Source organism: Engystomops pustulosus, chromosome 8 (genome assembly GCF_040894005.1).
Source record: "Engystomops pustulosus chromosome 8, aEngPut4.maternal, whole genome shotgun sequence".
Lineage (NCBI taxonomy): Eukaryota > Metazoa > Chordata > Amphibia > Anura > Leptodactylidae > Engystomops > Engystomops pustulosus.
Window position 1 is genome coordinate 118,187,569 of NC_092418.1, and position 14,900 is coordinate 118,202,468.

At 51.1% G+C, this 14,900-nt stretch overlaps 1 protein-coding gene across 1 annotated transcript in view; it reads left to right on the plus strand.

Annotated features, from left to right (window-relative positions):
* Positions 1-115: 115 nt before the first annotated feature.
* ATG9A (autophagy related 9A) overlaps positions 116-14,900 on the plus strand; it is a 38,972-nt gene continuing 24,187 nt past the window's right edge. The window contains exon 1 of the mRNA XM_072122396.1: positions 116-207. The gene's annotated coding sequence lies outside the window, so the exon portion shown is untranslated. The remainder of the gene's footprint in view (positions 208-14,900) is intronic.

The following is a 14,900-nucleotide window of genomic DNA, read 5'->3' on the forward strand; positions in this document are numbered from 1 at the left end:
ACACGCCCATCTGCGCAGCTATTGGCCAGCCGGCGTCTTTCTCTCCCTGTGATTGGTGCATGTAACACCCACACTTCTTATACTCTCCTGTGATTGGTTGGTGATGCTGTCAGTTATTTGGAGTGACAGGCCAGGCTGCTGTCTATAGGAGCGGCCAGGGGAGACCGTATCTGGGCGACGGGGGCGACAGCGGCGCCCGGATAACGGGTAATGGGGGTGACAGGGGCCATGTGCGGGGGAGGGGCTGTGTTATACCTGGTATTGTCATCTTTGTCATGTGTCACTATATGGGGTGATGTAGAGGATATAGGGTCACCTATATATATATATGGGCACAGGCTGTATAGATGTTATGTATTGTGTATGTACATGTCATATATATGTGATGTTATAATATCCGTATCTTTATGCTCTCTATGTAATAATTCTATATAAATAACGTATACCCCCCCCATAGCGTCAGCGTATAACACATAGGGTCACATATACAACCTCCGCTATATAATATACAGCACCGCGCCGTATTTACAACATGTAATCGCTCCTATACTGGTAAATATCGCCCTATTCGGCCCCCACCCCTTTAAATAAAACCGTATGTGAAGTCACAAAGCCACTTATATTGATAAACAGGAGCCGTTTGCACCATTTTTTTGTAATTTTTAATCAATTTCTATGAACGGCTCCGGTTCCATCTGATTTATTGTAAAAATGTATCGTAGTGCCACAATGTTTCATATTAATTAACTGGAAACAAACACAACGTCGCTGCAGCCGCACGTTTGCCTTGTTATAAATTGTAAGCGAAAAATACGGTCAGAAATAATTTAAAAAAAAATATTTTCTATAGCGCCGTCACAGTCTGCAGCGCTGTACAGCTCATGGGGTACATATACAAGCAAATTCATATAAACAGAGTAATAAAAGATGAAACAATAGCAAATATTTCAAAATTTATCACTCGGGGTGTCAATATTTTTCCATCAGACCTTGTATTAATGCAAAATTCAGTGTAAATAACCTGGAATTTGCATATTCTGGATTATTTCATCACCATGGACAGCGAAGGAGCCTGAATGATATCCACCAATCTGTGCTGGGCTTTACTATCATCACATGATGGGGCTCATTTACTAAGGGTCCGCGGACCGCGATTCCGTCGGATTTCCCGAATATTTCCGATTTGCCCTGAATTGCCCGGGGTTTTTGGCGCTCGTGATCGGATTGTGACGCATTGGCGCCGGCATGCACGCGACAGAATCAGGGGGGGCGTGGACTTCAGACAACCCTATGGATTCGGACAAACCGCGGAATTAAAAAAACTAAATTACCATATATACTCGAGTATAAGCCTAGTTTTTCAGCACAAAAAAATGTGCTGAAAACCCAAACTCGGCTTATACTCAAGTAAAAAAATATATAGGTTTTACCAGGTTTTTGTGGTAAAATTAGGGGCCTCGACTTATACTGGGGTCAGCTTATACTCGAGTATATAAGGTATGTCGCAAGATCACGCACTCACATGCACCGTGAAGAAGATGGTGAACTCCGGGGACCTCGGCGCAGAAGCAACAGATGCAGAAACTCGGGTGCACGACCTTAGTTAATTGCGGCAGACCCGAATCCTCGCCGGACAACGCACCGCAGGATCGTGACCGGACCGGGTAAGTAAATGTGCCCCAATGTGTCCTCCAGGGGAGATAACGTATATCATTACCGGGTGTCTGGGTGTTATTTCACGCCCGTGTTTGATATAATCCCACTGGGGGAGAGCAAAACTGTTCTAGTTTCCGATGGCCACCAATCAGAGCTCAGCTTTCATTTTTTAAACTGCTGTGGGATAATGAAAGCTGAGCTGTGATTGGTTGGCATCTGGAACAGTTCTGTTTTTAGATACTTCTGATTAACCTGCCCCATTGGGTGATATTGTATTATCTTTACAGCGTTGCCTATGGTTTATTACACTCTAGTGTTTGATATAATCACATGACGCGTTCTCCAGGGGTAATACAGGCGGTCCCCTACTTAAGGACACCCGACTTACAGACGACCCCTAGTTACAGACGGACCCCTCTGCCCCCTGTGACCTCTGGTGACCTCTCTGGATGTTACTATAGTCCCAGGCTGCACTGATCAGCTGTAAGGTGTCTGTAATGAAGATTTATTGATAATCCTTGGTCCCATTACAGCAAAAACCGTTTAAACTCCAATTGTCACTGGGGCCAATTTTTTTTGCCTGGATCTACCATTATAAAATATACAGTTTCGACTTGCATACAAATTCAACTTAAGAACAAACCTCCGGACCCTATCTTGTACATAACCTGGGGACTGTCTGTAATGTATACAAAAACACGGCTGTCTTTGTGTTATTACGCTCCACTGTATGATATAATCACACAGTGTATATATGTCCTCCGGGAGTAATTACATATATTATTACATGAGTATCAATCTGTTATTACGCTCCAGTGTATAATCTAATCACACAGTGTATACATGTCCTCTAGGGGTGATAGGGTATTATCATTACAGGGCTGTCTGTTATATTACACTCTAGTGTATAATATAATCACATGATGTATAGTGACCTCCAGGGGCGATAACCTTCATCAGGACAGGTGTATCTATCTGTTATTACCCCCCCATGTAGAATATTATTACTATGTAATTACCGCAGGATAAGATTGAGGATTCATTGTTATTTCCTGGAAAGTCACGCAACTTTCTTCTAAACTTTGAACTTTGAACTTCCTCATCTCTGAAGATCTCTGCTTGCGGTCAGTGAATGGGGCGTTTTTAGGTAGTTTTACCCTTCCTGATCCTCCGCGTCGCCACAATTCCTTGTTTTCTGGATCTAAGGAAGTGTCTCTCAGCCAATGCTCGACCTTATTGACCCAACCCAACCTGTCGTGTGTTGTGGATGTAGGAGGTATATGAGGTTATGGCAGTGATGGAACAGGGAGATCATGGATTAGTTCAGTGAGTAAAGCTTATGATATTGTTTTTAACCCATTTACGCCTGTTCCATAAATATGTTCTCTATGGACAACCCCTTAAACAAATATACAAGCACTTTCCAATCTGGTTTGTGAGGTCATTGCACCTTTGTGTTAGAAGCAGCAGGACACTGAAATAAGGAATTATATTCCAGGATTGTAATTTTTCTAAGTGCACTGGGGGCGTGTCCTCACACTGCTTTGTTCTGGGCTCTCTGCAGCCAGGGATAGTCAGTGTCCCTGGAAAGATGTGTAATCATAGCTTTGTGTATATTTTTAGTAGCAGCAGGACTATGGATTTATATTCCAGGATTGTAGCTTCTCTAAGTGCACTGGGGGCGTGTCCTTACACTGCTGTGCTCTGTGCTCTCTGCAGCCAATATTCGGTATTGTTCCTGGAGAGATGTGCAACAGTAACCTTGTGTATGTTGTTAGTAGCGGTAGGACTTTGAAATATATATTTATATTCCAGATTTGTTGCTTCGCCAAGTGTACTGGGGTTGTGTCCTCACACTGCTGTGCTCTGTGCGTTTTCACAGTCCTCTTTACTATGAGGAGATGTTGTTGATGTCACACCTGCTGACAGATTCCTCATCTCCAATTGTTTGTTAAATTGGGGCACATTTACTTAGATGTCTACGGAGTTCACCTTCTTCTTCCTGGTGCATGTAAGTGCATTGTCCGTGTATAATGCGCTGTGCGGGGAGTCACTAAGATCCTGCACCCGATATCCTGCATGTGTCGCTTCCCCGCTCAGGTCCCCGGAGTTCACCTTCTTCTTCCTGGTACATGTAAGTGCATTGTCCGTGTATAATGCGCTGTGCGGGGAGTCACTAAGATCCAGCGCCCGATATCCTGCATGTGTCGCTTCCCCGCTCAGGTCCCCGGAGTTCACCTTCTTCGTCCTGGTGCATGTAAGTGCATTGTCCGTGTATAATGCGCTGTGCGGGGAGTCACTAAGATCCTGCACCCGATATCCTGCATGTGTGGCTTCCCTGCTCAGGTCCCTGGAGTTCACCTTCTTCTTCCTGGTGCATGTAAGTGCATTGTCTGTGTATAATGCGCTGTGCGGGGAGTCACTAAGATCCTGCACCCGATATCCTGCATGTGTCGCTTCCCCGCTCAGGTCCCCGGAGTTCACCTTCTTCTTCCTGGTGCATGTAAGTGCATTGTCTGTGTATAATGCGCTGTGCGGGGAGTCACTAAGATCCTGCACCCGATATCCTGCATGTGTCGCTTCCCCGCTCAGATCCCTGGAGTTCACCTTCTTCTTCCTGGTGCATGTAAGTGCATTGTCCGTGTATAATGCGCTGTGCGGGGAGTCACTAAGATCCTGCACCCGATATCCTGCATGTGTCACTTCCCCGCTCAGGTCCCCGGAGTTCACCTTCTTCTTCCTGGTGCATGTAAGTGCATTGTCCGTGTATAATGCGCTGTGCGGGGAGTCACTAAGATCCTGCACCCGATATCCTGCATGTGTCACTTCCCCGCTCAGGTCCCCGGAGTTCACCTTCTTCTTCCTGGTGCATGTAAGTGCATTGTCCGTGTATAATGTGCTGTGCGGGGTGTCACTAAGATTCTGCACCCGATATCCTTCATGTGTCACTTCCCCGCTCAGGTCCCCGGAGTTCACCTTCTTCTTCCTGGTGCATGTAAGTGCATTGTCTGTGTATAATGTGCTGTGCGGGGAGTCACTAAGATCCTGCACCCGATATCCTGCATGTGTCACTTCCCCGCTCAGGTCCCCGGAGTTCACCTTCTTCTTCCTGGTGCATGTAAGTGCATTGTCCGTGTATAATGCGCTGTGCGGGGAGTCACTAAGATCGTGCTCCCGATATCCTGCATGTGTCGCTTCCCCGCTCAGGTCCCCGGAGTTCATCTTCTTCTTCCTGGTGCATGTAAGTGCATTGTCCGTGTACAATGCGCTGTGCGGGGAGTCACTAAGATCGTGCGCCCGATATCCTGCATGTGTCGCTTCCCCGCTCAGGTCCCTGGAGTTCACCTTCTTCTTCCTGGTGCATGTAAGTGCATTGTCCGTGTATAATGCACTGTGCGGTGAGTCACTAAGATCGTGCGCCCGATATCCTGCATGTGTCGCTTCCCCGCTCAGGTCCCTGGAGTTCACCTTCTTCTTCCTGGTGCATGTAAGTGCATTGTCCGTGTATAATGCGCTGTGCGGGGAGTCACTAAGATCGTGCACCCGATATCCTGCATGTGTCGCTTCCCCGCTCAGGTCCATGGAGTTCACCTTCTTCTTCCTGGTGCATGTAAGTGCATTGTCCGTGTATAATGTGCTGTGCGGGGAGTCACTAAGATTGTGCACCCGATATCCTGCATGTGTCGCTTCCCCGCTCAGGTCCCTGGAGTTCACCTTCTTCTTCCTGGTGCATGTAAGTGCATTGTCCGTGTATAATGCGCTGTGCGGGGAGTCACTAAGATCGTGCGCCCGATATCCTGCATGTGTCGCTTCCCCGCTCAGGTCCCTGGAGTTCACCTTCTTCTTCCTAGTGCATGTAAGTGCATTGTCCGTGTATAATGCGCTGTGCGGGGAGTCACTAAGATCCTGCACCCGATATCCTGCATGTGTCACTTCCCCGCTCAGGTCCCCGGAGTTCACCTTCTTCTTCCTGGTGCATGTAAGTGCATTGTCCGTGTATAATGCGCTGTGCGGGGAGTCACTAAGATCCTGCACCCGATATCCTGCATGTGTCACTTCCCCGCTCAGGTCCCCGGAGTTCACCTTCTTCTTCCTGGTGCATGTAAGTGCATTGTCTGTGTATAATGCGCTGTGCGGGGAGTCACTAAGATCCTGCACCCGATATCCTGCATGTGTCACTTCCCCGCTCAGGTCCCCGGAGTTCACCTTCTTCTTCCTGGTGCATGTAAGTGCATTGTCCGTGTATAATGCGCTGTGCGGGGAGTCACTAAGATCCTGCACCCGATATCCTGCATGTGTCACTTCCCCGCTCAGGTCCCCGGAGTTCACCTTCTTCTTCCTGGTGCATGTAAGTGCATTGTCCGTGTGTAATGCGCTGTGCGGGGAGTCCCTAAGATCCTGCGCCCGATATCCTGCATGTGTCACTTCCCCGCTCAGGTCCCCGGAGTTCACCTTCTTATTCCTAGTGCATGTAAGTGCATTGTCCGTGTATAATGCGCTGTGCGGGGAGTCACTAAGATCCTGCGCCCGATATCCTGCATGTGTCACTTCCCCGCTCAGGTCCCTGGAGTTCACCTTCTTCTTCCTGGATCATGTAAGTGCATTGTCTGTGTATAATGCGCTGTGCGGGGAGTCACTAAGATCGTGCGCCCGATATCCTGCATGTGTCACTTCCCCGCTCAGGTCCCTGGAGTTCACCTTCTTCTTCCTGGTGCATGTAAGTGCATTGTCCGTGTATAATGCGCTGTGCGGGGAGTCACTAAGATCCTGCGCCCGATATCCTGCATGTGTGGCTTCCCCGCTCAGGTCCCTGGAGTTCACCTTCTTCTTCCTGGTGCATGTAAGTGCATTGTCCGTGTATAATGCGCTGTGCGGGGAGTCACTAAGATCCTGCACCCGATATCCTGCATGTGTCGCTTCCCCGCTCAGGTCCCTGGAGTTCACCTTCTTCTTCCTGGTGCATGTAACTGCATTGTCTGTGTATAATGCGCTGTGCGGGGAGTCACTAAGATCCTGCGCCCGATATCCTGCATGTGTCACTTCCCCGCTAAGGTCCCTGGAGTTCACCTTCTTCTTCCTGGATCATGTAAGTGCATTGTCCGTGTATAATGCGCTGTGCAGGGAGTCACTAAGATCCTGCCCCGATATCCTGCATGTGTCGCTTCCCCGCTCAGGTCCCCGGAGTTCACCTTCTTCTTCCTGGTGCATGTAAGTGCATTGTCCGTGTATAATGTGCTGTACAGGGAGTCACTAAGATCCTGCCCCCGATATCCTGCATGTGTCACTTCCCCGCTCAGGTCCCAGGAGTTCACCTTCTTCTTCCTGGTGCATGTAAGTGCATTGTCCGTGTATAATGCGCTGTGCGGGGAGTCACTAAGATCCTGCGCTCGATATCCTGCATGTGTCGCTTCCCCGCTCAGGTCCCCGGAGTTCACCTTCTTCTTCCTGGTGCATGTAAGTGCATTGTCCGTGTATAATGCGCTGTGCGTGGAGTCACTAAGATCCTGCACCCGATATCCTGCATGTGCCGCTTCCCCGCTCAGGTCCCCGGAGTTCACCTTCTTCTTCCTGGTGCATGTAAGTGCATTGTCCATGTATAATGTGCTGTGCGGGGAGTCACTAAGATCCTGCGTCCGATATCCTGCATGTGTCACTTCCCCGCTCAGGTCCCTGGAGTTCACCTTCTTCTTCCTGGTGCATGTAAGTGCATTGTCCGTGTATAATGCGCTGTGCGGGGAGTCACTAAGATCCTGCACCCGATATCCTGCATGTGTGGCTTCCCCGCTCAGGTCCCCGGAGTTCACCTTCTTCTTCCTGGTGCATGTAAGTGCATTGTCCGTGTATAATGCGCTGTGCGGGGAGTCACTAAGATCCTGCACCCGATATCCTGCATGTGTCTCTTCCCCGCTCAGGTCCCTGGAGTTCACCTTCTTCTTCCTGGTGCATGTAAGTGCATTGTCTGTGTATAATGTGCTGTGCGGGGAGTCACTAAGATCCTGCACCCGATATCCTGCATGTGTCACTTCCCCGCTCAGGTCCCTGGAGTTCACCTTCTTCTTCCTAGTGCATGTAAGTGCATTGTCCGTGTATAATGCACTGTGCGGGGAGTCACTAAGATCCTGCGCCCGATATCCTGCATGTGTCACTTCCCCGCTCAGGTCCCTGGAGTTCACCTTCTTCTTCCTGGATCATGTAAGTGCATTGTCTGTGTATAATGCGCTGTGCGGGGAGTCACTAAGATCATGCGCCTGATATCCTGCATGTGTCACTTCCCCGCTCAGGTCCCCGGAGTTCACCTTCTTCTTCCTGGTGCATGTAAGTGCATTGTCCGTGTATAATGCGCTGTGCGGGGAGTCACTAAGATCCTGCACCCGATATCCTGCATGTGCCGCTTCCCCGCTCAGGTCCCCGGAGTTCACCTTCTTCTTCCTGGTGCATGTAAGTGCATTGTCCGTGTATAATGTGCTGTGCGGGGAGTCACTAAGATCGTGCGCCCGATATCCTGCATGTGTAGCTTCCCCGCTCAGGTCCCCGGAGTTCACCTTCTTCTTCCTGGTGCATGTAAGTGCATTGTCCGTGTATAATGCTCTGTGCGGGGAGTCACTAAGATCCTGCACCCGATATCCTGCATGTGTAGCTTCCCCGCTCAGGTCCCCGGAGTTCACCTTCTTCTTCCTGGTGCATGTAAGTGCATTGTCCGTGTATAATGCTCTGTGCGGGGAGTCACTAAGATCCTGCACCCGATATCCTGCATGTGTCACTTCCCTGCTCAGGTCCCCGGAGTTCACCTTCTTCTTCCTGGTGCATGTAAGTGCATTGTCTGTGTATAATGCGCTGTGCGGGGAGTCACTAAGATCCTGCACCCGATATCCTGCATGTGTCACTTCCCCGCTCAGGTCCCCGGAGTTCACCTTCTTCTTCCTGGTGCATGTAAGTGCATTGTCTGTGTATAATGCGCTGTGCGGGGAGTCACTAAGATCCTGCGCCCGATATCCTGCATGTGTCGCTTCCCCGCTCAGGTCCCCGGAGTTCACCTTCTTCTTCCCGGTGCATGTAAGTGCATTGTCCGTGTATAATGCGCTGTGCGGGGAGTCACTAAGATCGTGCACCCGATATCCTGCATGTGTCACTTCCCCGCTCAGGTCCCCGGAGTTCACCTTCTTCTTCCTGGTGCATGTAAGTGCATTGTCCGTGTATAATGCGCTGTGCGGGGAGTCACTAAGATCCTGCACCCGATATCCTGCATGTGTCACTTCCCCGCTCAGGTCCCCGGAGTTCACCTTCTTCTTCCTGGTGCATGTAAGTGCATTGTCTGTGTATAATGTGCTGTGCGGGGAGTCACTAAGATCCTGCACCCGATATCCTGCATATGTCACTTCCCCGCTCAGGTCCCCGGAGTTCACCTTCTTCTTCCTGGTGCATGTAAGTGCATTGTCTGTGTATAATGTGCTGTGCGGGGAGTCACTAAGATCCTGCACCCGATATCCTGCATGTGTCACTTCCCCGCTCAGGTCCCCGGAGTTCACCTTCTTCTTCCTGGTGCATGTAAGTGCATTGTCCGTGTATAATGCGCTGTGCGGGGAGTCACTAAGATCGTGCTCCCGATATCCTGCATGTGTCGCTTCCCCGCTCAGGTCCCCGGAGTTCATCTTCTTCTTCCTGGTGCATGTAAGTGCATTGTCCGTGTATAATGCACTGTGCGGTGAGTCACTAAGATCGTGCGTCCGATATCCTGCATGTGTCGCTTCCCCGCTCAGGTCCATGGAGTTCACCTTCTTCTTCCTGGTGCATGTAAGTGCATTGTCCGTGTATAATGCGCTGTGTGGGGAGTCACTAAGATCCTGCGCCCGATATCCTGCATGTGTCGCTTCCCCGCTCAGGTCCCTGGAGTTCACCTTCTTCTTCCTAGTGCATGTAAGTGCATTGTCTGTGTATAATGCGCTGTGCGGGGAGTCACTAAGATCTTGCGCCCGATATCCTGCATGTGTCACTTCCCCGCTCAGGTCCCTGGAGTTCACCTTCTTCTTCCTGGATCATGTAAGTGCATTGTCTGTGTATAATGCGCTGTGCGGGGAGTCACTAAGATCGTGCGCCCGATATCCTGCATGTGTCGCTTCCCTGCTCAGGTCCCCGGAGTTCACCTTCTTCTTCCTGGTGCATGTAAGTGCATTGTCCGTGTATAATGCGCTGTGCGGGGAGTCACTAAGATCGTGCACCCGATATCCTGCATGTGTCACTTCCCCGCTCAGGTCCCCGGAGTTCACCTTCTTCTTCCTGGTGCATGTAAGTGCATTGTCCGTGTATAATGCGCTGTGCGGGGAGTCACTAAGATCCTGCGCTCGATATCCTGCATGTGTCGCTTCCCCGCTCAGGTCCCCGGAGTTCACCTTCTTCTTCCTGGTGCATGTAAGTGCATTGTCCGTGTATAATGCGCTGTGCGTGGAGTCACTAAGATCCTGCACCCGATATCCTGCATGTGCCGCTTCCCCGCTCAGGTCCCCGGAGTTCACCTTCTTCTTCCTGGTGCATGTAAGTGCATTGTCCGTGTATAATGCGCTGTGCGGAGAGTCACTAAGATCCTGCGCCCGATATCCTGCATGTGTCACTTCCCCGCTCAGGTCCCCGGAGTTCACCTTCTTCTTCCTGGTGCATGTAAGTGCATTGTCCGTGTATAATGCGCTGTGTGGGGAGTCACTAAGATCCTGCGCCCGATATCCTGCATGTGTCTCTTCCCCGCTCAGGTCCCTGGAGTTCACCTTCTTCTTCCTGGTGCATGTAAGTGCATTGTCCGTGTATAATGCGCTGTGTGGGGAGTCACTAAGATCCTGCACCCGATATCCTGCATGTGTCACTTCCCCGCTCAGGTCCCCGGAGTTCACCTTCTTCTTCCTGGTGCATATAAGTGCATTGTCTGTGTATAATGTGATGTGCGGGGAGTCACTAAGATCGTGCGCCCGATATCCTGCATGTGTCGCTTCCCCGCTCAGGTCCCTGGAGTTCACCTTCTTCTTCCTAGTGCATGTAAGTGCATTGTCCGTGTATAATGCACTGTGCGGGGAGTCACTAAGATCCTGCGCCCGATATCCTGCATGTGACGCTTCCCCGCTCAGGTCCCTGGAGTTCACCTTCTTCTTCCTGGATCATGTAAGTGCATTGTCTGTGTATAATGCGCTGTGCGGGGAGTCACTAAGATCGTGCGCCCGATATCCTGCATGTGTCGCTTCCCTGCTCAGGTCCCCGGAGGTCACCTTCTTCTTCCTGGTGCATGTAAGTGCATTGTCCGTGTATAATGCGCTGTGCGTGGAGTCACTAAGATCCTGCACCCGATATCCTGCATGTGCCGCTTCCCCGCTCAGGTCCCCGGAGTTCACCTTCTTCTTCCTGGTGCATGTAAGTGCATTGTCCGTGTATAATGCGCTGTGCGGGGAGTCACTAAGATCCTGCGCCCGATATCCTGCATGTGTCACTTCCCCGCTCAGGTCCCCGGAGTTCACCTTCTTCTTCCTGCTGCATGTAAGTGCATTGTCCGTGTATAACGCGCTGTGCGGGGAGTCACTAAGATCGTGCACCCGATATCCTGCATGTGTCGCTTCCCCGCTCAGGTCCCTGGAGTTCACCTTCTTCTTCCCGGTGCATGTAAGTGCATTGTCCGTGTACAATGCGCTGTGCTGGGAGTCACTAAGATCCTGCCCCCGATATCCTGCATGTGTCGCTTCCCTGCTCAGGTCCCCGGAGTTCACCTTCTTCTTCCTGGTGCATGTAAGTGCATTGTCCGTGTATAATGCGCTGTGCGTGGAGTCACTAAGATCGTGCACCCGATATCCTGCATGTGTCGCTTCCTCGCTCAGGTCCCCGGAGTTCACCTTCTTCTTCCTGGTGCATGTAAGTGCATTGTCCGTGTATAATGCGCTGTGCAGAGAGTCACTAAGATCCTCCGCCGGATATCCTGCATGTGTCGCTTCCCCGCTCAGGTCCCAGGAGTTCACCTTCTTCCTGGTGCATGTAAGTGCATTGTCCGTGTATAATGCGCTGTGCGGGGAGTCACTAAGATCATGTGTCCGATATCCTGCATGTGTCGCTTCCCCGCTCAGGTCCCTGGAGTTCACCTTCTTCTTCCTGGTGCATGTAAGTGCATTGTCCGTGTATAATGCGCTGTGCGGGGAATCACTAAGATCCTGCGCCCGATATCCTGCATGTGTTGCTTCCCCGCTCAGGTCCCCGGAGTTCACCTTCTTCTTCCTGGTGCATGTAAGTGCATTGTCTGTGTATAATGTGCTGTGCGGGGAGTCACTAAGATCCTGCGCTCTATATCCTGCATGTGTCACTTCCCCGCTCAGGTCCCTGGAGTTCACCTTCTTCTTCCTGGTGCATGTAAGTGCATTGTCCGTGTATAATGCACTGTGCGGGGAGTCACTAAGAACCTGCGCCCGATATCCTGCATGTGTCACTTCCCCGCTCAGGTCCCCGGAGTTCACCTTCTTCTTCCTGGTGCATGTAAGTGCTTGATTTTGCTACACAATTTGAAAGTTAAATCCTGCGCTCAGTCTGAATCAGTCAGATCGTCCGACGGCACACCCGTCAATTTCAAAAATCAGTCAAGCGCGCAACACAATCCCAGAGCAGACACTTGTCCAAGCCGTGTAATCCCTGAAAACGGCAAACGGTTCGACAAAAGTGCGATCCGTGACTCTTATTAAATAAGCCCCATTGGACTTATCTACTAAAGGTCGCTGACTGTCCACGGTTTTCGGGATTTGCGCAGCTTTGAAGGGGAATTTAAAAGGGGTTTTGCGCTGGGATTGTAATACACGCGATTGGATTGTGGCGCGGCAGCACTGGCTTTCATGCGACAGAAATCAGAGGGCGGACCGGCGGACGATCCGACTGATTCGGACTGAGCGCGGGATTTAACTTTCAATTGTGTTGCAAGCCAAGCACTTACATGCACCAGGAAGAAGAAGGTGAACTCCGGGGACCTGAGCGGGGAAGTGACACATGCAGGATATCGGGTGCAGGATCTTAGTGACTCCCCGCACAGCACATTATACACGGACAATGCACTTACATGCACCAGGAAGAAGAAGGTGAACTCCGGGGACCTGAGCGGGGAAGTGACACATGCAGGATATCGGGTGCAGGATCTTAGTGACTCCCCGCACAGCACATTATACACGGACAATGCACTTACATGCACCAGGAAGAAGAAGGTGAACTCCGGGGACCTGAGCGGGGAAGTGACACATGCAGGATATCAGGTGCAGGATCTTAGTGACTCCCCGCACAGCGCATTATACACGGACAATGCACTTACATGCACCAGGAAGAAGAAGGTGAACTCTGGGGACCTGAGCGGGGAAGTGACACATGCAGGATATCAGGTGCAGGATCTTAGTGACTCCCCGCACAGCACATTATACACGGACAATGCACTTACATGCACCAGGAAGAAGAAGGTGAACTCCGGGGACCTGAGCGGGGAAGTTACACATGCAGGATATCGGGTGCAGGATCTTAGTGACTCCCCGCACAGCACATTATACACGGACAATGCACTTACATGCACCAGGAAGAAGAAGGTGAACTCCGGGGACCTGAGCGGGGAAGTGACACATGCAGGATATCAGGTGCAGGATCTTAGTGACTCCCCGCACAGCGCATTATACACGGACAATGCACTTACATGCACCAGGAAGAAGAAGGTGAACTCTGGGGACCTGAGCGGGGAAGTGACACATGCAGGATATCAGGTGCAGGATCTTAGTGACTCCCCGCACAGCACATTATACACGGACAATGCACTTACATGCACCAGGAAGAAGAAGGTGAACTCCGGGGACCTGAGCGGGGAAGTGACACATGCAGGATATCAGGTGCAGGATCTTAGTGACTCCCCGCACAGCGCATTATACACGGACAATGCACTTACATGCACCAGGAAGAAGAAGGTGAACTCTGGGGACCTGAGCGGGGAAGCGGCACATGCAGGATATCGGGTGCAGGATCTTAGTGACTCCCTGCACAGCGCATTATACACGGACAATGCACTTACATGCACCAGGAAGAAGAATGTGAACTCCGGGGACCTGAGCGGGGAAGCGACACATGCAGGATATCGGGTGCAGGATCTTAGTGACTCCCCGCACAGCGCATTATACACGAACAATGCACTTACATGCACCAGGAAGAAGAAGGTGAACTCCGGGGACCTGAGCGGGGAAGCGACACATGCAGGATATCGGGTGCACGATCTTAGTGACTCCCCGCACATCACATTATACATGGACAATGCACTTACATGCACCAGGACGAAGAAGGTGAACTCCTGGGACCTGAGCGGGGAAGTGACACAAGCAGGATATCGGGCGCAGGATCTTAGTGACTCCCTGCACAGCACATTATACATGGACAATGCACTTACATGCACCAGGAAGAAGAAGGTGAACTCCAGGGACCTGAGCGGGGAAGCGACACATGCAGGATATCGGGCGCACGATCTTAGTGACTCCCCGCACAGCGCATTATACATGGACAATGCACTTACATGCACCAGGAAGAAGAAGGTGAACTCCGGGGACCTGAGCGGGGAAGTGACACATGCAGGATATCAGGTGCAGGATCTTAGTGACTCCCCGCACAGCGCATTATACACGGACAATGCACTTACATGCACCAGGAAGAAGAAGGTGAACTCTGGGGACCTGAGCGGGGAAGCGGCACATGCAGGATATCGGGTGCAGGATCTTAGTGACTCCCTGCACAGCGCATTATACACGGACAATGCACTTACATGCACCAGGAAGAAGAATGTGAACTCCGGGGACCTGAGCAGGGAAGTGACACATGCAGGATATCGGGTGCAGGATCTTAGTGACTCCCCGCACAGCGCATTATACACGAACAATGCACTCACATGCACCAGGAAGAAGAAGGTGAACTCCGGGGACCTGAGCGGGGAAGCGACACATGCAGGATATCGGGTGCAGGATCTTAGTGACTCCCCGCACAGCACATTATACACGAACAATGCACTCACATGCACCAGGAAGAAGAAGGTGAACTCCGGGGACCTGAGCGGGGAAGTGACACATGCAGGATATCGGGTGCACGATCTTAGTGACTCCCCGCACATCACATTATACATGGACAATGCACTTACATGCACCAGGACGAAGAAGGTGAACTCCTGGGACCTGAGCGGGGAAGTGACACAAGCAGGATATCGGGCGCAGGATCTTAGTGACTCC